This window comes from Diorhabda carinulata, chromosome 10 (assembly GCF_026250575.1).
Source record: "Diorhabda carinulata isolate Delta chromosome 10, icDioCari1.1, whole genome shotgun sequence".
NCBI classification, from domain to species: domain Eukaryota; kingdom Metazoa; phylum Arthropoda; class Insecta; order Coleoptera; family Chrysomelidae; genus Diorhabda; species Diorhabda carinulata.
In genome coordinates, this window is record NC_079469.1 from 11,989,633 (window position 1) to 12,014,831 (window position 25,199).

Here is a 25,199-nt window from a genome sequence, read left to right on the forward strand (position 1 = left end):
ACAATAATGGGACAATTTTCTTTTCAATTAATATAGACAAAAAAACTCGAATTTAAATGAATAATGACAAATGTCTATTGTGATGTAATTATTAATTCACGGAAAAGCGAAAATATACAAAAGAAAACGTGACCGGCCAATTGGCTAAAACTCCGTAAAATATTTCCACGCGGCTTAAGGTAATATATCCATTTTGTCATTTTTTCCTCCTTCTGAAACCATATTTAGTGATATCATGCATGTATGTAATAAAGAAAGTGGGGATCAAGCTTCTTTTTTGCCTTATTCCTTCTGTCGTTTCTCTCCAATTTCGTTATATTTTGTTAAACAAATCTTTTCCCCATTCCATGCCTTTTCTTTTGCGACACTTTGCAATATCTGTTTGTCTAACGTCTATATAAGATGAAAATACCAATATCAATTATATTAAAGCAAATATTGAATGACTTGATATTATATTCCTCATTTATATATTAATTCCATTTCTCAAAAACCGTCAACAGTTCACTCTGGTTTTCCGTAATATATCACGAGAATCTACAATTCGATTTTCTTGAGATCCATCAGATACTCAAATTGAGGTTAAATCTATTTATTCGCTAATGGAAACGATCTCTGTTTGGTAAAGATACGACGGAGAAGGACCGCATCGCAATGAAAGTGAATTTTCTGACGAATTCCCAAATGAGCATAACTTTCCTTTAGTTTCGAATTTTCCAGATCAGGTGTTTTCCCCTGTTAGGGATCTCCTACAAGTCCCGTTCAGACCCTTTTCACATTGCTCAGTGACATTCAGATACGACTGTAGAATGTGTTTTCCAGCAATGCTGAAATACTTGTGCAGAGGCGTTCATATCAATAACAAGAATAATACGATGGAATAGTTAAATTGTCTCATAGTGCTGTCAAAAAGATTTTTTCACGTTCAAGGAATAATTGCCACGATTATTTTTAATGGTAGGTAGGTAGGTAGATAGGTGAAGAATTTTCTCATTTATGATCCATGTAATATATCAACTTAAATACTAATATCATGGAAACAATTTCCACAGAAAGTTGTCAGTTTATGTTTGGACAAATGATCTGGTTTCTGATTGTTTAGCAACCTCTGCGATAATTCCTGGTTTTGTGGGATAGCCCCTGTCTTTTCTTAAAAATTTCTACAGAATTCCTCTTCGGAACTCTTGAAGTATTATCAATCATTCTCACTTCCACACTGATCAATACTTCTTCAGTTATAAACTTGTTAGAGTTTTGGATTTTTTTATACAGATTATGAGATTTGTCAAATTACTAACTTGGCGTATGACTATCAAAATATTCATCATTGGGCCAATTATCATTATCAAAAGAAAACACATAGCATTTCCCTGAAACTTTTTATTTAATTTTTCACACAATCATTGTATGCGACCTCCTACTCTTCAATACCCATTCATGAAAAAGTGGACGTTGGACGAAAAGGGCAGATAGGAAGGGAATCTCCGGCTGTTCATGAAAATATAATATTTCAATTTGTCAGATTCAGCCGGACACGTATATATACAGTAGCAGGCCTCACTATTATCAAACAAATTGAATAACCTGTAAAAAAACTGAATAGGACGTGGAAAAATGGTTCGTATCATAGTGATCGGGGAAAAACTAAGCAGTGCAGAAAAGATTAATGGAGAGCAGGATTCCCTAATATGAATTTATGTCTAGACAGTGGCGAAACTAAAAGGAGATGACTATTAACTCCAGTCCTCCCTTCCGCAATTCTTTGAACGAGCTCATAATATATCCGTCAATGATATTATAAAATAAGATCAGGATAGACTTGAATGTCTACATGATATGAATGAATGGTTGAATTCACTAATTGTTTTTGAAGAGGAATTTTTTGTCATAAATGGAAAACTCAAACATAAGTTTTAGAGCCACAGTATTTCTATTTATGTATGTGGGAAAGACTATTTATGGGTGTGGGGACAAAAAATCCGTACAAACTGTTTGTTTTAATTCAATTATTTGCACTTTACTCTATGAAACATTGGTTATAACAGTATAATAGGATCCTTGCAGTGGTCGATAATTGGGTATTTAACACATTAAAAATTTATATATCACCTCTTATCTATGAATTTAGGTTGAATTGTATATCTCAAAATATAAACTGATGATAATTTGAATAATAACACGTGACGAAAACAGGTTTCTATTTGTTACTGCGGTTGTGACGTAGGAAGTAAGTAAATATTGAAACGACATCGCCGCGTATTGCCTCTCAAAGGCCATTCTGTTGTTGTGAGTGGAGGTTGTTGGTTGTTTACTGCGATTTGTGTTGTTGTAAGGGTTTCAAAGACTATTCCAATTGGAATGATGGCCGTGCGAATGTTTTTTTTTAATTATTCCAACAACACTGTTTAAACTGTATTCACTTCTAACCTCACTTAAGTCTATTTACTTACTTTCTATGTCACAATCAGTCATGTGACAAAAAATGAGTTTTGCCGCGTCATTCAGGTATTTAAATTTATTTTTTTTTTCATGAACTAATATACCTTAAGGGGGCACTATTGGTTTTTAGAAATTAATTTTAATATGGAACATTATTTGTATTCTAGACTATTTATCTTAAGTATGAAGAAAAATCGGTTCGTTTTTGATATGGTAGGGACAAACTAAATTGAATTAATAAAATCTAAAGGTACTATATTATTTCCCCTGTCTTCTATTAATTAGGTGAACTTGCTCCAAATTGAATGTAATATATTTGTTCAAATTTCAACACTTGGCTGGTCTCAAAATTAAGAGGTTCCATGAACATAAAATTGTTTTATGTAGCGATCTCTCTGTTTATCTGGTTCATGCCGCGGATGCCAACACTCACAAAATCGTTATTTGTGGCAAAATAACTAACTATCGCAAGAAAATCTATTTCTGGAAAGTTGTCTGAAGAGCTACGAAAAAATCCTAGACTTCTAAACTTTGTAAATTTTCTCAATACTAATCCTATAGACTTGAAATAAATACCATTATTCTTGTAGAATGAAATTGTATTTATTATCTTTAGAAAAGAATATATTTTTTTCCAAATTTCCAAACCCATTGGAAATCATGTAAAACCATTTCCTTAATTGCAACATATAGATGTTGTGGAAATGTTTTTTTATGAAAAACACTAGTCTATAAATTCATTACTCTATAATGTACTTTCCAAAAATTTTTCACGTAAATTAACGGTTGCCCAACCTTCGACGCTATTCATAATATACATTCTATGGTACGCCAAGTTTTGTGGATTATTTATTGACCTAACTAATCGAATTTTATTGTGGTTTAGATGAAAAATGATAGCGAACATCACGACTTAAATAGTATAATGCTCCGAGATAATTAATAATGGAAAAGTTTTGCCGTCGTTGACTGAGTTGTAGGGAATATAATCATTCATTTTATTCAGTGATTGTAACAGATTACAGATTACATATATAAGAGCTTGATGTGGAATCTTATTAGTTCGTACTTGACAAATTGGAGCGATCCATATAGTTTGAAGCCTTTCAATTCGATCATTGATATCATTTTATAACCAATGTTTTCTAATGAAGAAATCATGAAACTTCATAGCTGACATAGCAAAATTCCCATAAATTGGATTCCCATGAAAAATTTCAACTCAACAACTCAACAATAAAAAAATCATTGGATATTATTCCGATTGGAATATCTATGTCATCAGGTACCTACCGTTACTCTCTTATTAGCTACTTATAGTTCTAATGCTTATTGAAAAAATTGAAAAAAAGTAGTTGAACTCCGCTACCAGATGAATCCCGTGAAGGTCGTCCAAAATTAGATTTTGTGCCAGAAAACATCGATGCTATGAGTTAACTGATATCGCAAGATCATCAAGTGATATACCGTGAAATGAAGGTATATTTGGGCACTAGCTCCATTTGCATACATTCAATATTGCATGCACATTTGGCTGCTAAAAAGATTTGTTCGCGTTGTATACCGCATAATTTGACAATCGGTCAAAGAAAGCTCGTATCGATTGGTGCAAAAAAATGCGGACAGAAATAGAAGTGTAGATCTATGCATATGAACTCGAAACTAAACATGTCGCCGCCGTTCCATTACAGCAACGTAGAATGGTCAATTGTAACTGGTTTGTATGCCAAAATCATATAAACCAATTGCAGAAGATTTTCCACCAGAACAATTGATGGGCCATACAGTCCTTGTTTGGCACCCACAGATTCCTTCTTATTTACGCAAATCAATAATAAATGGCGAGGTCAACGTTTTTCTACACCTTGAAAAGCGGTTGTTGCCTTAGAATCAATCGAAATGAATGAAATTCATAGACATTTGGTTCAAATGCATATAAAAGTGTATCGCTTTTGATAGAGAAACTTTTGAAAAAGTATAAAGCCATATCCAGCTATAAATATTAGCTTGTTTTCATCTCAAAACTTGGGTAGCAGCCCCCGTATACTAAAGTTTCTAGATATCTGCCTGATAGAGATATTTAGATTGTCTTGTCTTGTCTATATTATATATACATATAATATTTTTTTGTTCACAGACTCTTGTTTTCCTTAGTCTACCAGAATCCATTTTTCTGTTTTTGTTTTACATCAACAGATTCTCGTCATTCAATGACTCTTTTTTGATAAGGAATAACATGTCGGAATATTCAACATTTTAGTACATTTTGGTGAACAAAAATAATCAATAAATAACAGTTTACCATGACAAACATGGAAAAAATCAAGATATAATGATTAATGGATTTTTGTGAACTGTTACAAGATAGGATAGCCTCAAATCTCAATTTTTCAACATGTATTCATTCAATCAATAAGAACCAAAAATCAAAATCAGAATAATTATTCTGAAATTGGTACACAATACTTATAGAAATTCACTAGGAGTAACTTTTTGGTATAAAATTGAATGATGTACGAGTAAACTTGAAATTTTGATTAATAAATTCAACCTTAAAAAATTTATGTTCAATACTACTTGACACAAACGGCGTAACTAGCGCCCTGTATGAGAATCAAATATAAAAACGATTTATTGTGATGTACGAGCTTCTAGAACATTTATATAAAATTTCATTACAACGTTTGGGCGAAATATATGTGTATAATTTTTTTTCCACGCACTTTATCCTTTTGTTACCAAGTAAGCCCCAATTATTTTCCAGTTTTCTCCACAGCGTAGAGAAGGGATCACCTGTATTTGAAACACTCTCTATAATGGATGTATTCCATTTACAACAGCGTTTTTGAAAAGTAATTTTACTAACTTAAGAAAATTTCTGTGAAAATATTAATTTAGTGAACCATTGATTGTTTCTAGCAATTTAAACTAATATAAATTATTTAACCATAGCAATCGAGAGATTCTACTATATATTATTTCCGTGTCTAGACGTTGCTACGATTGCATGTACTTTCAGGAAAGTTCGTGAATCGTTTAATGGTCGAGCTATATGTTTAATGATGATTTGCTTTCTGGTTACTATATCATTAGCGTAATGTCCACTTTGAATAACAGATGATTCACTAAGAGTTGTAAACATCTCATTTCCTTTCTCCTCATATTTTCAGTAGTTTGATAATATCACTCAGTAATTACGGTAAAATAATGGAACAATATAGGTACTGTACTTTAATTGATATTCTGGGTATTATAGAAGCAAGATATATAAGTCCTGATAGAATTTTGAGGAAACAAAATACTAATTCTCATTAAATGTTCTAACCCGGGGACGGTCGCCACTCTTTTCATAACTCGAGAGGTCGCATGTTAGATTTTATCTAAGAATTAGAGTAAAGTAAAAGCCCAACTAAAGTCAGTTTGTGATTTAGAAGTAAATCGTTAACAAGAAGAACCGATGTGAAGTAATTATCCATTGTAACGTTTCGTCCAGTCTTATTAATGGGTATCAAACGTTTCACTTCGCTGGAAGCATCGTTTGGCAATTTGTATGGTCCTTCTGGTTGTTTTCCGGCATATATTTCCATATTCTGCGTATAAAACATTCGTGCGTCTGCTAGACGCCATATTTTACAGGCTTATTAGCAATATACTGCTTGAAATGCTTCCAGCATTTCGTCTATCTCCAATGGAGAAATTTGAATAGCATGTTTTTACAAAATTATCAAATAGATCCTGAATTGGAGCTAGGATATAATATTTGGCTCTTTCTTTTCTAGTATTGTTGTCGTCAAAACGTAATGCCTGAATTAGCACTTGAAATCTTCTCTCCGACATAACATTCGCAAAGTATTCTGGGCCCATACCATCAGCAATCCATAAATCGGAATTATTTAAGTGTTGAATGAAAGTATAATAGTCCAAGAAATGCGTGAATTTCCTCGATATCATTTGATGGACAGTCTCTGAAAAATATTTGGAATTCCAATTAACAACAAAAATTGCTAGTGATTGATCTCGAATTTTCCATGTTAAAGCTGAAAAAAAAAGCTCACTCATTTGTTTACTAAGGGTAGTGATAAACCTGTTTCACATTCCTTCCAGCAGTTTAAAGCCGGAATGCTACCTCATCATCTAAAACTGTAAATTGGAACTACGGGTATTTCATCTCGAGAACAGAGCCTGCCACGGTTTACATTGCGACTCAAACGGTTTATTGTATCTCTGTTTCTTGCTATGGCAGTGTTTACTGCTGCTCTAGTGATCTCACTCCTATAAGAGAGTTCATGATTTAGATTGCCTCTAGCTCCTTCCAAATGTAATGTTCTGGAGTTTTATAGTCGCTCATATACATAGGTGCAAGTTGCACTCTCTACTGAACCTGCAGGTGTCCATTGAGACACGGACAATACTCCTGTTAGTATTCTTAGAGTTGTCTGAATTGATACATCTCCTCCTCTGTCTCTTTCCCTGTAGATTGTTGCAGTAACTGGTTTTAACTCTATAAAAGCCTCTTTTCCAGCGGTGTCTCTATCATTCTGCAGCTGTTACCACACCGTTTATGGCTTAGAGTTGGTCATTGCAGGTTTTCCACATAAACAGTCATACGGAGCATGATCTCACGTTGGTATACGATCCAGTTTGTTTATTTCGACTAAATATGGTCTGACATGAGAAATCTATTCAAAATCGATGTTGACATTTTCTCAATTAACATAAAACCCTTCAGAGATCAAAGTGTAGGTTGAGTTAAAGAAGTGAAGAGAATTACGGAAATAAATTGTCGAGGTTTTTATTTTGATATACAGTCGTCGTCCACAGCATCCCACTCCTCATTCAGATATTCCCACAACCTATAAAACGTTAGTTATTTTTTATTTGTGTATATATCTAAATAAATTTCTTCAATTCCTTATTTCTTAGACTTTTTGATATGTTTATATTTCTAAATGTTCTTGATTTTAAGTCTCTACTGTGTTAAAATTAGTTTTTTCAATAATTTTTGAAAGTTTGATAAGAAAATGATGTTTCGACTGATTTCAAGTTAATTTCAAATTAAAAATTAATTTGGAAACAGGAGAGACCTAAAATCAAAACATTTAGAAATATAATTTATATTTAAATATTCACTTCAGTTTAAATGGTCAGCTAGTTTATCAATGTAATCTAGTATAGGAAGATAGTTACTAAAAATTCATCTCCTAGCCAGAGGTTTTTGAAAGATTTAATGATGTTTCAAGTGCAATTATTCGTGCGTTAAATTTCAACCAATTAATCTAATGTCAAGTCAATTTCTAATCGATGATTTATTTTTGAGAAAAAAGTTTTTATAAAATGTTGTTTCTAATGTATTTTCGGGATCGTTAGACTTAATATTTATCAAAAGATCTTGTTGAACGCCTATGGGATCGTGATTGAAAGCAATGCACGCGCAAGATATTAAATTCTGTGAGACGATATCAACACAACACACTTTTTCACTTTTTGTTACCATTCAAAGCAAACCAAATCTAAATCGAATATCTTCACAAACGTTGAAAACTAGTTCTATCTCTATAGAATTTTCAAAAGCTCGAACGAATTTTTACCAGAAAAAATTTAATGAACTCAGCACGAAGGTGTACCTTATATTGGGTGTTTACTATTTTCTTATAGTCCAATCAACCCGGCATTGCACGGAAATCGTTTATTCATATCTACTAATTACACTTCTTAGTTTTTCGTGTTCATTTGGAAATTTAAAAGAAAGTTTGAATCAAATATTGTGGATCGTCAGTTTCTAGATCAAAATAGGTAACATGTGCGTTTTCATCTAACAAAAAAAAGTAGAGTGAGCTTCCACGAACAATATAATAATATGTTTTACAGCTTCATCGAAATGTGGTACCATCTGCTGAATATATTCTAAATAATAAATTCGTTTTATTCTACGAATCAGCTCAGAAATATAAAGGTATATTATTTTATAATAAACGCGTTGGGTATTTAACTTTGAAGCTAATTCCGTTGGTAATGTCAAAATACATAAATGTAAAATCTGAAACTCATTAGTTTCTGATAGTAGGACATACGAAGAACGAGGGCGACAATGCATATTCCCTCGTTGAACGCCAAATTAAAAGGCCTTTAAAAACGGTCGTTACGACCATGTAGTTTTAAAATTAATTTCACCGACGCTACGTCACTGCTAACTTTTTTGATAATCTATGACGGGTGGTAACTTCCAATAAACACTCAACCGTATTCGATAATTTTGTTAGGATCTCATTTTCTCCTACAGGCTCCTGATTATTCAATTTTATATCTGATCTAATATTTCTTTATCACTTGTTACCTCCACGAGATCCTCATTTTTTATTTTGTCTCCTATATCTTCTTCCTGTCCATTTAATACTCCTCCAAAGTATGAAGCCCATCTTTTGACTTTTTCATGTGGATCTATTAGAAGCTTTTCCTCGTTGTCCTTGATGTACGGTACTCGGTAATTAACGGTACTCACTCTTGATTGTTTGATCTCTTGGTGAAAATTTCTCAATTCTTTGTTTCTAAAGTTTTCCTCGATATTTTGTAGTTTTTTCCCATGCATTCTTTTGTACGGTTATCTTCTTAGTGTTCTTTCGGATTGCCGAATATTAATATTAATAATCAATTCCTTCAAGTTTCTTAAGTCAACAATTTTCAACACCGAATTTAATGTTGTATCAACGGCTGTTTGAGACACCTTGTATGATACTGCATTAATTGAATTTACGAGTGTTAAAATAGATTTTATTACACCGACGAAGCGTATAATTTTTAGTGTTAAAATAACGGGTCGGGAGATGATAAAAATCAAGTAATAAGAGAAATATACGTTAGCGTTGTTTAGATTTTCACACTTGATAACTCTAGCGAGCTAACACACTGTTGGGATGAAATAAATTAACAAATATGTGAAACAAATTATAACACCAAGAAAAAACAATGGTTTGGTGTCAATTGCCATAGAAATTGATTTTTCTTTAATGTCAATGCTCCTGTATATCCTCTGATTTATAGTAGTTTGTATCTCCTATCTATTTGTAGATTACAAATTTTTTGATTCATTACTTTTGACATATTATGCCAATACAAATCAAATTCAGAAACTTGATAAAGAAAAGCATGAAGAGGGATATTGTACTAATATGTTGCTATGTCTCTGAGGCACTATTTCTAGTGGTTGAAACTTGTCAGTTTGGGAAAAAGTTTTTTTTCGATTTTTTTTTCAATAGAATTATTATATTTTGAAGATTAATTATAGATAATTGTTTTGATAGGTGATCATTTGCCACTCCTCTGAAAAACCCATAATTTCATCACATTAGAATCTGGAAAAAAAGTCTTGGATTTTCACGAGTCTATTTCAAATCCAGTCATCAACACATGGTGGACTGTCGGGACAGAAACGGGGGTATACCTACGGTGCATGAATTAAAACAAATCAACACAACAAACAACGTTAACAATACACAAATGATCGAATAGTTTCTATAAATTGGAGCAACATAAACAGTACTTTGACATATTCTCACCGCATTTCCTTAGCTTGTTCTTCTTCCGTGTCTACTACGCTTTTTTGTCCTTTATATTTTCAGAGTTATGTTTCTTATTCTGTTATTTCCTCATCGTGCCAAACAAAACCGTATCTCTGTATGAAGTCTTTCTCCTGGGATGAACTCTTGGGATTTCTTCGTTCAAATATCCCCATATATTCTCAATATCATCATCTGTTTTCTGTTTTATTTTTTAAAAATTTGTATAGACTGTTCATTTTATTCTGCTTTAACAATTTTTTGTTAGTTATTCTTCTCAAGTTTCCATTAGTGAAAGGTATTGTCGGCAAGTAGTTATTGCTGCATATTTTGGATCATTTTCCAATATTCATATTTCTATTTCAAATTTCTTCATTTTCCTTTATTTCAATTGCCACTGCTGTTTGAGCATTTTTGTCATTATTTGTTACTGACCAGTACCTACTTAGTATCCGCCAGTAATTTCTCCCAATCTATTTTTCTCTTTCGTCTTGTGATTCCAATTAAATGTAACTTCAATTTCACTAATCTGTTAACTTCTCCTTCTTGTGGTTGATACTTTTCACATTTCATGCTTCTATTTTGAGTAACGTGACAACAGTAAAAGATTCGATGATACATTTTGATACAAACTACCAATGATATCAAAACAAAACCATCACATTTAGCATAAAGGATTCAGTTACTATATTATGCAGCATTGTATTGTTATCAATTTTACTAGAACGAGAAAATGATATCGGTAATTGACGAATATTCAGAGGAGGAGATAAATTTCCTCGTAAAGACAGGCAATAGTTACGAAAGCTGAACTAAGATTATTTTGAGAAACAAATTTATGGTTTTCGAAAATTTTTATTTTTTCTTGGTGGAAAAACCATCTTAGAACTGACTACAATTTTTTTCCACTGTAAATAAAATTGGAGATATTCAAGGGCAAATAGGAAATAATTTCGAAATTCTATACTTTATATTAAAGGATGACAAAACCAGATTATAATAATTCGAAGTTCTTACTATATATATTTTTTTGTTAGTTATTTTATTAAGAATTTTTCTGTTCAATTAAATGAATTCCAAGAATATTTTGATGAGTATGAAAAATGGAATCCTACTGCCCAAAATTTCCAGGAAAATTTGGAAAAGTATGGAACATCGAGATCCTCTTCCTATGAATTTCTGTTCTACTTCTACAATTTCAAATATAAATTATGTATTGATTCTAATTCAAAATTCCAATGTGAGTGGGTTTATCGATCAAGAAACCACAGTACGTATCCAATTCTTGTCAACATTTACTGGACTAGTGAGGAAGAAAATTCCCATAATTGATTACTTCACAGGACTATTCATCAATGAGAATCATTGGCTTTATCACGGAGAACGTATGTCCTATTACTTTGGAAAATTAATAGTCTAACTGATGCTTTGAAATAATTTTAAACCTGTAATGAGCAGTGAATAGTTTGCCTTTTATTTTAAAAAGTGTTTTCTGATGAATTCGACTGAACGGATCAATCAATTCTCTAAACTCCATAAACCTACTTAATATGTGTTAAAGAATTAATTTCAAATGTATTGTGGAATGAACGATAGTAATTATCTCAAACTTTCCTCATACAAGATGAAGCTACTCGTCTGATACATAAATAGAAAAAAAATGATATTCATGATAATATTCCAATTTTACTTAAACGGTTCATCGTGTTTCCGTTTTGCAAAGGTCACGAAGATTGATTACTATTTCTCATTTATGAATAAATCATATCATCATTTTCTATATAAATATTAATCTAAAATCTTTATATCAGAAAATTAGTTTCGTAAGGATGACCTTCAGTAACAAGAGTGCAACAAATGTGCTTACTGCAGTTTTGTACATTGAATGAAATTATCACATTGAATTCGATGTAGTTCTCCCTAACATCCCATTTTGTTAAAAATATGGAAATAATCATTTTCAGCAATAATATACCCACGATTTTTAACTTGCAACAATATGGAACAAACTTATCTTATCTAACTAAATCTTATTATTCTATTTTATTGCATTTTGCTTTAATTTATTGTTGACACACCACAAGCCATCGGGTGTGCGTTTCAATTGTTCCAATTAAAATTATAAACTTTTATGCTAGGAGGAGAAATCGAAAATATGTGACCAAAGATTTTGATGTTTTAGCATTTCCTCACATATATTGTGTTTTTTTTTGACCCACTCTGTATTAGAAAGACATTTCACGAAGTTACTGATTGCACACCTCACAATTTTTTCTCGTCGAATCACGTTCTTAATGCCCCAATCAACTTTCAGTTTTACATTTCATGTACCTAATGAATCCATCATTAATGCTACTTTTGATTAACATGACACGAACGATTCAACTAAACTTTTATTGTTAAAGTCATTGTAATATTATTGCTCATTAATTATATTTTTGTCATTGTTCGTATATTTCGGATTAAATTCAGTGCATTTTTCATTTTTCAATTAAAATTTCACAAAAGATTCACTTTGGCGGTTAACACTTTCGTGTTCTCTCTATCTGACAAATAGATTAGATTCAATACTTTTATGGATAGAAGTGTTTCCGTTTCTTAATTGATATCGATAAATAAGAATTTGGAGTGTTTATTCAGATAGCATTTTCCACGTTACAAAACAATTAGAGAAACTGCAAGCTCTAAATGTATCTCTCTTTCCTAATCACTAGGAAATCATTTACTCTTTTTCAGGAGAGCTCAGGAGTGTTTGGATAGACACCTCTCTAGAATTCTCACATTCTTTCTGATACCCCAACGGCCTCATATACCCAAGGACTACTGAGTGCATGTCCAATGTAGAATGAGGATACAAACAAACTCCAAAAGCACTAGCTATCAGAAAAAAGGAAGACCAGTTTGGCTACTAGGCCACCAGGATAAACCAGCCAATGACGAAGCTGAGAACCTTGCCAATAAAGGGACAAACCAAGCCCTACCGTGACGAGTATCTACTCTGCTAATATTCTGTCCATATTATCAAATTGTTTAAGTACTCTGTTGGAGTTGAAATAAAAAAATAGCCAGCTTTGGGAGGATTCTATGTACTTATTTTGAAAGCAGAACAATGAGGTGTAGAGTATTGTATAAAATTCTAGGTATAGGTGCTGGCAATTATATGGTGGGAAAAATTTATTAAAGAAAATATGGAATCTATCACACGTGGAAGGGAGAACGACCACTGATTAATAATATAGGCTAATGTGTTCAATCGTTTTGATGCCGAACTTAAAAAATAAACGAATTTTTTTGAGTTTTTCTCATTATCATTATACGCCTGCTATTCGTCCTCTTTCGCTGCAAAAAAATATTGAAACGTCATATTAGCCATTATATTCTTGAATATAAAATGAGAATTTGTTTTAGTACAGTATTCATGCTTTTTTAAGTTTCTAGTATTATCTTTATATTTTTGGATGATGAATTTCTGTTACTCTGTATGAATTGGAATGAAATTGAACTGAAATGAGGGAATTTGAAATTGAAATACGATTAGACGTGAGAAAGATAGAAAAATTCGTAACAGCGTGAAAAGAAATAAGTTTCGTATTCATGCTTATCATTATCCAAATCTTTAGAATTATTATAACCTACACAGCGGAAAACAAATCGAAAGAATATTGAAAGTTGTGCATTTGAAGTATTCCTTGAAGAATATTTATACAATCCAAAAAAATTTAAGAATGGAGGAATTCAAGGAAATTTATCAAATAAGATTCTTTGACAAAAGGAATGTAATTAAACAATTCACGGAAAAGTTTAAAAACCCGACAAAAACTACTTTGGTCTCTGAAGATGATAAAGTGGTTGTCGGAACGCTCGTCATATAGCGTAATTGTCAGTATTGGTGTAGTGGCAGTGTAAACAATGTGTTTAATAAGAACTTGTCAGCAAATAAAACATTTTAGCAAACCTAATATTGAAACAACATCATATATACTGCAAACTAAGGTGACAGATAAAACTGTCTAAGACGAAAACAAGTAAGACACAAAATGACAGCATAGTTAGGACGTAGTATTTGGGCAATTCCATAATTTGATTGAACAAAAAATGGATTAATAATTCTAAAATTTTCATAAACATAACTCACGTCACGAAAAATATCAATTTTTTATTTCTATCTGATTAGCATGATTGAAAACACCGAAATGTGTGATACTGAAATGAAATAAATTGTAATTTCCATGTTTTTCCGTGAGCAATAAATCTAAAACGTCTAAAAGGATATGTATTATTCAGTTAGTAGTCTGGAGATTATTTTGAAGAAATTCGCCTCTTTTTTACTTGCTCTCATGTCGTCGTCGTCCTCGGAGACGTTACTTTTTCTTTGATGGATGACGTAATAACTCCATTCAGGTTGATGTCCCTATTATAGCAGGGAATATTAAATTACGGAGCTTGATTGTAACAACTTGTCCTCCTAAACCGTTGACATATAACACGTTATACGTCATGTGGTACTTTTTCATTTTTATTATATTAATGACACTTGAACATTTTGTATAGTGGAAAATCAGAAGACTAGAGGAAATGGTAAAGATGATTGACGTTTTTCGAGTCGCTTGTTGTTCACTTGTTAGATGTTTGAATAGATTCGAGGTATTAATATGATTCATATGAAGGTTTACTCGTTTAATATAGGAGACTCATACACTATAAGATAAATATAGTTTGAAAAAACTGATAAACTTGCTTTTAAAGCGTATCAAACTAAAAACTTGAGCTTAAAACAATATTGAAAAAAAACTTATAGTATAATTGTGCAAAAAGTGCTCGATGTACGAGAATATGGAAAAAAGCGCCCTCCCTTTTTTTATATTAATATCATTATTATTTTATATTATTTATTACACTATTTATTTTTCATTGAGTATTGGTTCAAGCTTCCTCGTTGCTTATATACCAGCATCTCGTCGAAACTTGTAACGATGCTTAACGTTTTAGATAGTAAGGTTGGGGGAGTGCTAGCTTCTCAACACGGATATCGAAGGTTTCAAACCTCTGTTGAACAAAATTTTAATTCAAAAGCCACTTGTTCTTAGAGCAATGGAGAGTTAGATACAGTCAAACAAACAAAACATCATACGCGTGAAGCTAATATAAGCGTCTTTTTTATTATAATCATATTAATTCATTACCAGCTTAAAAGTCAGTTGCGACTTGTTGCGCCACTGGCATTTGTTCATCGATTCTTATTCACATCTTGAAGCTCCTATCTCAACTTGTACTTGCTTCTACTTCTACTATCTTTTGGTTGAGATGTCATAATCATCATTGATGGGTAATTTTAACGTGCTTTCTTCAAGTTTCATGCTCACATACGTCGTCAACTTATAGATGTCAAAATTTTTGTCGACTAGCCTCAGTAGGCGTTTATCTGCCTATGTTTTTACTACTATCCACGAATGAACCCAGACAGACAAAAGACTCTACCACTGCAAGAAGATAGTAGTCACCTGCCAATGATCCACCTGCCAAATTTCAATCTAGTGGAAATTGATTAATTTAATATATTGCTTCTTCACAAAAAGTGAGAAATTTTTGCCTTACGTACTTTTTTATTTACACTCTAATATGAGACCCGTATATCGCATTTAACGATAAATTTCCTAATCGACTCAACTATCAACCTCAAAATTTGACTACCCGTTAGTTTACTACAGAAATGAAATTATTGTAGAATATTATTATCATTTATATTACAAGAGTCTCGCAAATAATCGATTATTTCACGAATAACGAGACGTATCCGCGGAAAATCACGAGAGCGTAGCACAAGTGGCTTTTTAAGAATTACGTCAAATTACGAATGAAAAATAACGATCGATTATTTTGGATTGAATAGATTAAATCAATACGGATATTTTGAAATACTTTGGATATAAGGGTTTGAAATATTACACCGAATGTTAATAGTAGTCTAGAACATACAAACTATCCTAGAAAAGTGGAAAATAGCAATATAAGATAACAAGTAAGGAAATTAGCAGAAATTACAGAAACTGTAGAGGGATATCGCTACTTTGTACTACATACAAGTTATATGGATAAACAGAGTGAGTTTTATGTATGGAACTCCTCAATCATCTCGGAAACGGCTAGTACGATTTTTATAAATTTTTGTATATAGGGTTTTATGATGGTATCTACATTATTGTCAGATGTTTCCTTTTCCCTGGAAAAATAATATATTTGAAAAGAAAAAAATCGAGTTTCTGTGTTTCTTTAAGAGGAAATATCTACACCCCTTTGTTCGGGGACTTAATATTAATATAGGGGCCCAAATTTTCAGAGAATTTTTTGTTGGCGCTTGCAACTTGCTGTCCCGATGGGACAGAAAAACATTAGTTGATAAAAAAAACAAATATGTATGGACGAAAAATTATTAACAATATTATCTGTCGATGAGCTTGAGCTAGCCACATTGTTAGTGCACAGCACTAATTTTAAAACGTATTCTTTTTCATGAACTTCAAAAGATGGTTACATTCGTTACATCGAAAAAGACAGGTGATTAAACCTCGCAACTAATCGTATAATAAGCACTTATCTATACGCCGTGAATCTAATCAATTCATAATTCTTATTTGATATCATATCATTATTTATATACGTGGTAACTTAATAAAACGTTCTAATCTGCTGAAAATCACCTAGAGAAAAATGTTAATATACTGAAACGTCGAAAACACGTAATGAATGTGATAGTTTATTTTTCTCAGTATATCAAATTGCTGTGAATATAAGTATCTTTTCAGAACAATGATAATACTTTTTTTCTATCTTACACGGATTTTTTGTGAAGGAAAACAGATACTTATCGTTTGGAACGTAATGCTGCATATTTAACTGCGCATTTCCTTTGATTGTATGGTGCGTACAAAAAACAAACGCAACTAGTTGTAAAGATCGGCCCTGTAATAAATTAATTGCCGTTATCTATTTTCTGAGGAATTATACGTAAACAAACTACGTAGTTACGTATCTCAGAATATATTACAGGGGTTGTCAATTAAGAACTTCTCTAATTTGCTTCTCTATGTGGATGATATTTATGGTTTTAACGTGAGTGTCTTAAGGTGGATTGATAAACTTAAGTTCCGTTCGCCGTCCACCTATGATCCTCTGCATATAGAATATTCTTTCTCTCAGAAATTTGATGTAGTTGTCTGGATATTTGTATAAATGAAATTCGGGATTTTCTGTTATTATTATAATCATGTGAGATATCTTTAAGTAGTACTGCTTTATAATCACACTCGAAATACAAGGAACACCTTCAAACTTAGGCAACAAATATATTAATTCAACAGCTTGCTGAATCACGCAGTTCCTTCAAAAACTAATGAAGATATTTGTGATACATCTGTTGTACATCTATTAAATCAATTAAGACAACATCATGGGGCTTAACATCAATTAAATATGAAATACTCTCACAAAAATTACTACCATCCAACAAAAAAATTAGATAAATAAAAATGAATACCTAACAACACAAAAATCCTCCTATCCGTATCTTCGTCATCAGACAGATCACAGAAAAATCGATTGAGTACAACAGACCAGCATTTATGTGCTTTATAGATCTACAAAAAGCCTTCGATCGAGTACAACTAAAAAACGTAGTACATCTACTATACGATAAACAAATCCCTTATGTCTTCTTAAAAATCTTTGAAAAGATATACATGGACAACACAATCCAAGCCAAAGTATAGCAGTACACAAAGGGATTTACCAGGAAGACTCCTCAAGCTTCTTGCTTTCCAATATCATTATGGACAAAATAATCAAGAAAGTGAGAAAGCTAAGGGGCTAACAGATGGGGGACCGAAATATTACAATATTATGTTACGCTGATGATGCTGTTCTAGTCGCAAAAAATATGGATGATTTTCAAATGCTTTTACATGTGTTCAACTACACTGTTAAATCTTTCAATATGCCAATATCTGCGTCTAAAACTCCGATAAAATATAAGCTAGTCGTAGACGCCCAAATAATTCACCAAGAAATGAAATTCAAATACCTAGGAATCGAGATTTCAGGATTTGGAGACGTAGCGAACGACAACTAAAGCCTTAAGAATAGCAGCATGTTTGAACGAAAGCATATGGCGAAATAAATATATCGGAATAGAAGCCAAATCGAGAATATACAAGGCAACGGTAAGACCCTACACCGCAGAGACACGACCAGAAACGGCGAAAACCAAAAGAATGATGAAAACAGCAGAGATGAAAGTGCTACACAGGATAGCCGGAAAAGCCCTTCTGGAGTGGGAAAGGAGTGAGAACATCAGAAGATTGTGCAAAATAGATGACTTCCACGAATGGGTTCTATCAAGAAATAAAGAATGGAACACATGAGTCGTATGGATAATTAGACTAGTCAAGATAGCACGCAATAAATTCCCATTGGGCCGAAGAAGTACCGACCTACTCAAAAAAAGGTGGAGCGGCAACCTTGAAGCAGGATAGGAGACAACGATGTCAAAGATAAAACAGGCGACTACGCCCAATACGAAGAAGACGAAAAAGAAGAGCACTATGAAAAATTGGTAGATTTCGAACTCAAGTTTCGACGGCGAACGTTGTAGAGAAGATATTTCTGGAAGCCCAATAATTTTAACACCTTGAGCACCGGTGTTGTCCATAGACCCGCAACTGAACTTTCCTCACAGCTCAGAGGGGTCCTATGTACCTTACGACGCCGACGAATTTTAATATAAATTTTCTTCACAGCCCAGGAGAACACATTTAATGTGTTTTATAGTTTGGTTGGAGCGTTCTGGGTCCTGGAAACATTACCTTGCAATTTTTTTTTTCATTATTAACTATTGTAGAATAAAAAACCTGTTTTGTTTTCTTCAATGCAATTCAAGTAATATATAATTGAAATCTCAAATTTGTGCCACCTTTCCATTTCCTGTACCTATTTTTCAAAAATTTTCTTTTCAAGGGTACAAAAAATAAAACAGCGGAACTTTCACTATAAAATATTACAATATGAATACAACAACAACAAAAAATTGGTGTTACAATCACAATTATTCATATATTTTCGCAAAACACGGAATCCAATAATGTGGTTTCTCCAAAAGATCACATTGCAAAAAGTTTTCACTTTTTTTACTTTGGATGTTACAACAATTTCTTTATTGATTTTTTCACTACATCCCACACAATCTCTTCTCGCTTTGTGTTGTACCACTTACAGCTCAATAGCAATTTTCCTATAACAATTTAACGTCCTTTTCAAAGAACTATTGTAGCTTGCCATTTGATCAGACAGATCTATAGATTTCCCTTTGTAATAGTCGCCCACAACTTGAGGCTTCACAACCACTTCTAATCGTCTGTAAATGCTTAGTATCTCGTCAGCATGCTTGGTAGAAAGCATCAAAATGTCACGCTTATCTTTCCATTTAAGTATTGTTCACAGATAAGTAAATGTAATCTCATCCAAAAGCATTATTCTTGATCTAATATAATATTCTTTAAAACACATCGTACATTTTTGTTCACATAGCATAAGCATAAATTATCGTTCAAAGTATAAAAAGCAAACATTTTTTTCCATACTACAAGTAGCGTATACCTTCAAAGAAATAAAATGAAAAGATTTATTTCCCGGGGAAAGTTTTAGCGGTAAACTTTCCCTTGCTCAGAGCAGGCCTATGCCTGGCACAAAAAAAACATTTTTCCGCACTTTATAAGTCAAATAAATTTTTTCTTTCATTTTTCCTCGGACTCGCGACCTATATCGAGTGTAAAAGTTCATCAATTTTGGTTGAGGCTCATCTTGTTAATGGTGAGGGAAAAATGAACGCAGTCGGCGACAGCAGCGACAGGGGGGATAACAAGTTCACTAATTAGTTACAAGTTTCAGACTCACCAGACAATCTCGTCTATTGTGCTTAAGAACGTTCTTTACCAGCAAATGCTGCCTAAACTCCTGAGACTTGTTATTGAGTAAACTGGAATTATTTTCATTATATTCCAACGAGCTAGACTGTGAAACTTCGTTAATAGTATGAAACGAAAATCTCCTCGATTGAAATGCTTAACTTCTTGCACTCTCTCCAATACCTTCATGAAACAAATCATTGCTACTGATTATTGAAAAATTCATGCAATTTCCAAAATTTAATACACCCAACAAAAATATCACTGTTCCAAAAATAAAATCATGTATTACTAAGCAAGTTCTTCTCCAATTTTAAATTACTACTTCTCGAATTAATCAAGCGTTTCCATATAACAAAAAAATCTACAATTCCAAAATATCCAGAATTTGCGACGAGATATCGAAGCGAGTAAACTGTATTCTTATAAATTACCAATCAATACACGTTATGAAGACGTGCAGTTATATAATGGGTTATATAGCTAACAGTTGAATCAAGTCGTATCATACATATTACATGAAGCTTCTTCAATATCTACTGTACTATAATTTTGTATCGGTAGAGTTTTTATATTGGTCACAAGTGCGGTGGAAATGTTTTACTGATAAAATACAATGGAGGAAACGCCAGATTAATGGAAATTAATGTCCACCAATTTCTCTTAATCAAAACGTTGAACATGATTTTTTCAATTCTAATTACTAAAATCAATAAAAGAAATAATGAAGATCCGGACTTGGATAATGAAAATGATAGGTATAGTGTTAATTTCTTCCAGACATTTCCAGACATTTCATTTTAATAATGAACCCTTAACTAATTCTGAACGTAGAGTAGGTACGTAAATACTCAGCGTTCATAAGTGGACAGCCGAGCAATGATCTTTCTGAAGTCCCTGCAGTGAGCACTGCTGTTTAGTTCAAGTGAATATCTAACAGCTCTCTTTTATAGTTTGAAGTTTCGCTCAAATCGAATCGCACCACATGTACCCCAGAAGGGAAGGGCATATCGGAGATGTGGAGGTGGATAAGTTCAGTTCTTTGCAAACTGATCTTAGCGCAAAGCAGGAGGAACTTAATTTTTTAGATAAGGCGGCAATATGTAACTCACATTTCAAGGATTTGTCCACAACCTAAGAACCCTAAGAATTCTACAGATTCAACGACGTCAATAGATATGATCTTTTCCATCTTATTTAAGTTCTCCAAACCATCTCCACAGATTCTGAATACTTAGTTGTTCTTAATATTCTTGTTCTTCTCCAATTTCTGATGTTGTTTCGGTACTTGTTCCCATTGTAAACGTTGCACATGTTTTGTATATTCTCATTTCACTTTGTACACTTATCAATTCCTCTAACTTGATGTTACTTATATGAATAAGGATATGCTTGAAATGCGGAAAAACAACTCACATTATTGCTAGGGTATTGTGATATGCTTTAGATTACTTGATATACAAATAATCATCTGAATCAGATGGAGATCCTGTGATATTCAAAAAACGAGATGTCTCATATCAATTTCCAAACTTGTAATATTGTTTTGCTTTGTCTAATATTTCTGTGACCTTACTGGTAAATCCAGATTTGTGGTAATTCTCAATTTCTATCAATAGGTAAATAAGAGCTTGGGTTTTGTCATTAAATTTCACCATATCAGTATTTCCAATCTCTTTCACTTCTCCGCATTAAGGATTATTCTAGATAAAAATGCTCTAATCATTCAGATCAATAGAAAAAATATCTATTATTCATTATTATTATATTAGATCATTATTATCTGTTGATTATTGTCAAATATTGATGAATCTTCTACTAGAATTTCAAAACCACTAATTGTAATATTAAGTAGTAATCAAACCATCGCATCATATTTTCATACTCACTCCAATACTACAACCATCATATTTTTATAGCAAATTATCGCTTCAGCTGAGAACAAACAATTATATGGTAACAATGCATAGGTAAATACGGTCGGGAAAAAGATATGAATCTCACTATCCCTAATGGTTTTTTAATTTTTATGTGTTCCACGCTGTTCACCATACTATAACTACAACTTATCTGTAGTCATAGACTCGAATATTGTAGCAAATTACTGGATAAAAATGATTATGGTGATATATTAAATTAGTTTGGGTCAGGGCCGGATCTAGAGGGAATTACTATTTGAAACGTCAGCAATTTTGTTTGGTTGGATGTTTATTACTATAGTTAGTTCTAATCGATGAATTCGAAGTCGTTGACGAGTTATTTGGTTATTGTTTTAAAACAATAACCGAATTAATATTAGTAATCAATTTATTTATTAATAATCAATAACAATAATATGATTAATCATTTTGTAAGTTGGTTCAGAATACGCAGTTTTCTAAAAATTCCGAAAAAAGTTAACGACTTTGAAGCTATTACGTAAAACTGTCACGAAAAAAGAAAAACGACTATTCCCAAACAAAACAGCATATTAAATTGCCATGTTCAAAATTCTGGAAGTTTTTATGGCTCTGGTACCAGAGTCCGTATTCTTCTATACCGAATGATCAGAGATATTAATAATTTCTCCAAAATTATTTCTCATCCATGTTATGTTATATTCCTTTGAACATTTTCACAGTTATGCGGTTCATGGAGGTTCATAGAGCCTCCCCCCAAATGATGTAAAAAAAAAAACATTTTTCCTAATAGGTGGATTGGTCGGGGAGGTCCATTTGTATAGCCGCCACCTTTCCCTGAATTTGTTATAATTGATTTATTATTTTGTTATATCCAAGACCGGTAAATAGAAAGAACGAAATGATCTATAGAAAAAACTTCCATTTTGATGCTATGATCTAGAATCGTGGAATGCTCTTCCAAGTTCAAAGAAATAGTGTACAAGTGCAAAGTGCAAGTTTTTTTTTGTTTCTATTGGATAAATTGTAGGCTAAACAACTAACAAACTGAATTTTTCTACATTCAATTTGTTCCTTATATGAGTAACAGGATGTTCGACAGTGTGCAGCTCAATTAGAAATGTTTAATTGTGTTTTAATACACCCTGTAAGTATTTGCAATAAATAATTGAGATTTATGATAATTTCTTCAGAATGTCTCTTTATGGCGAACGGTTTCCTTTGCATGTATGCATGTACAACGATCTAAAAATCTATATATCTCCTAAGTCACCAATTTTATCGAATTGATTCAAATATCAATTTTGCTGTCTACAGATTGTAAACGTAGTCCCTGTAAAAGTTGTGGATTGTTAACCATTGGGCATGAGCTGACCCTGGCCTTCAGATAGGAGTGTAGAATTATTTATTCCGTCAAACACACTACATCAAAGTACCTAATCCTTTATTGAAAATTAATAATGTTCGAATGTATAAGTTAGAAAAGATACCTAAATATAAGTTTTGATTTCGCAATTTCAAATACCTATATCTCAGAAACGAGGGTTCGTATGGCAAAATTCTTCTCATGTCACAGTATTATTTTTACGTCAACTACTCACTTCCAAATTTGTTGTATCAAGTCTCGGAAGATCCTGTATAATTGTATTGTAACGGAATTTTTGTAAAATGAAACATTATGAATTAGTATAAAATGAAAAAAGATTTTCTAACTGTTAAACATATAAGCTGCTGCTCAAAATATCGTCTAGTACTTGAAGGTCGGATTCAGATACTTTGTTTCCCAACGAAATTAGATTGGTGCAGGAATATTGAATGGAGCCAATCCTTTTCCTAAGAAAACGTTTATTAGGATAATGCTTTACTTTACAAGTCGACTGTAATAAGGAGTTGCGCCGTCTTGATAGTTATTTTGTGAACACATATCAGAATTTACGAGTATATCTGTTGAATCGTTTAAACTAAGAATTTTATATTCGTTTATCTGCTCAATTTTTGTAACAAAAATGATGCAACAACAATACTTTCCTTAATTCAAATCCTAGTTCATGTAATCATAACATTTTCGTTAGCCCAACAATGTCAAAATACAAAAATGAGACATCTGAAGACAATAGTTTAATAAAAAGCTTGTATAAGTTCTTATTTTGTCAATACTAATCTGTAATCGTTTGTCTGAATCGTAATCTTCTATGTACCTCTACCAAATATAATTTATAAGGATTGAATTTATATTGTTCCAAATTTCTCCGGAATATACTGAATTCTTACGCAAATTTTCTTGTACCTGAATGATCTAAACTAATATGACGTGAAATTGTCAATTTTTTTACTCAAATCTTCTATTGAGAATCAGATTTTTGTCCATAAATCTGAAATTTCTTAGTTTCAAATTTACAAAAGAATGTTATGAGTATTTTCTGCATTATTGTGATAGAGACTATGGGAATTATTATTACGAGGTTATTTAAATTCTATTGTCAATTCCTAAGTTTCATCAAACGACGAGCTTACGACCTTCACCGAAAGATGTCAGCACTTACCGTATAAGTTGAAGAATATATTTGCGCTGGCGTTGAGAGATTCACCCGTTTTTAACGCTCAGTTTATAAGTGAAAACGTATGATTGAGTTGTTTTGAATACATTTTCGAAAATGGAAGAAAATGACTATTGAACTATCATTAAATATTTGCTTTTGAAATATAATAAGCGGACGTAAATAGAACTGGAGACTGTAAAATTTTCGAGACTTAAATTTGAACGAGACCGTATCAGCTTAACTGACGGGATGGCCAAAAATAGCGGCAACCACCAAAGTCATCGAAAAAGTTGACCAGATGGTTGTGGGAAAAAGCAAAAATAGTTTCATCGACCGAGAAAGTGGTGACGACCGTTTTTTGCGATAATTATGAGATTTTTGCATCGATTACTTTAAAAAACATGAAACAATAACAGGACAGTATTGCGCATCATTGCGTGATGAGGTCGGGGTAGACATAACGAAGAACTGAAAACATTTGAAAAAATACATTGCTTCTCCATCAAGACAACAAACTTTCTTAGGTTAATCGCACTTCAGATTGGTAGACCGCCCACGGAATTCACTAGCGGTATTTTCATGTTTCTTAAACTCCAAATTTCACTTTCAATAAAAATATTTTCGGCAGGCGAGTTATCGTATACGTTAACACTTATTTTGAGAAGAGAGTCGCCCAAACACAATATGACAAAATCATCCTCAATAAAATAAAATATAGAGCATTAAAATGCCTTTTTTTGATAGTGATCAAAAGTACAGTAAATGAATTTTGTTTTTGATTACATCTGAATTCACTGAATGTCTCATATCCTC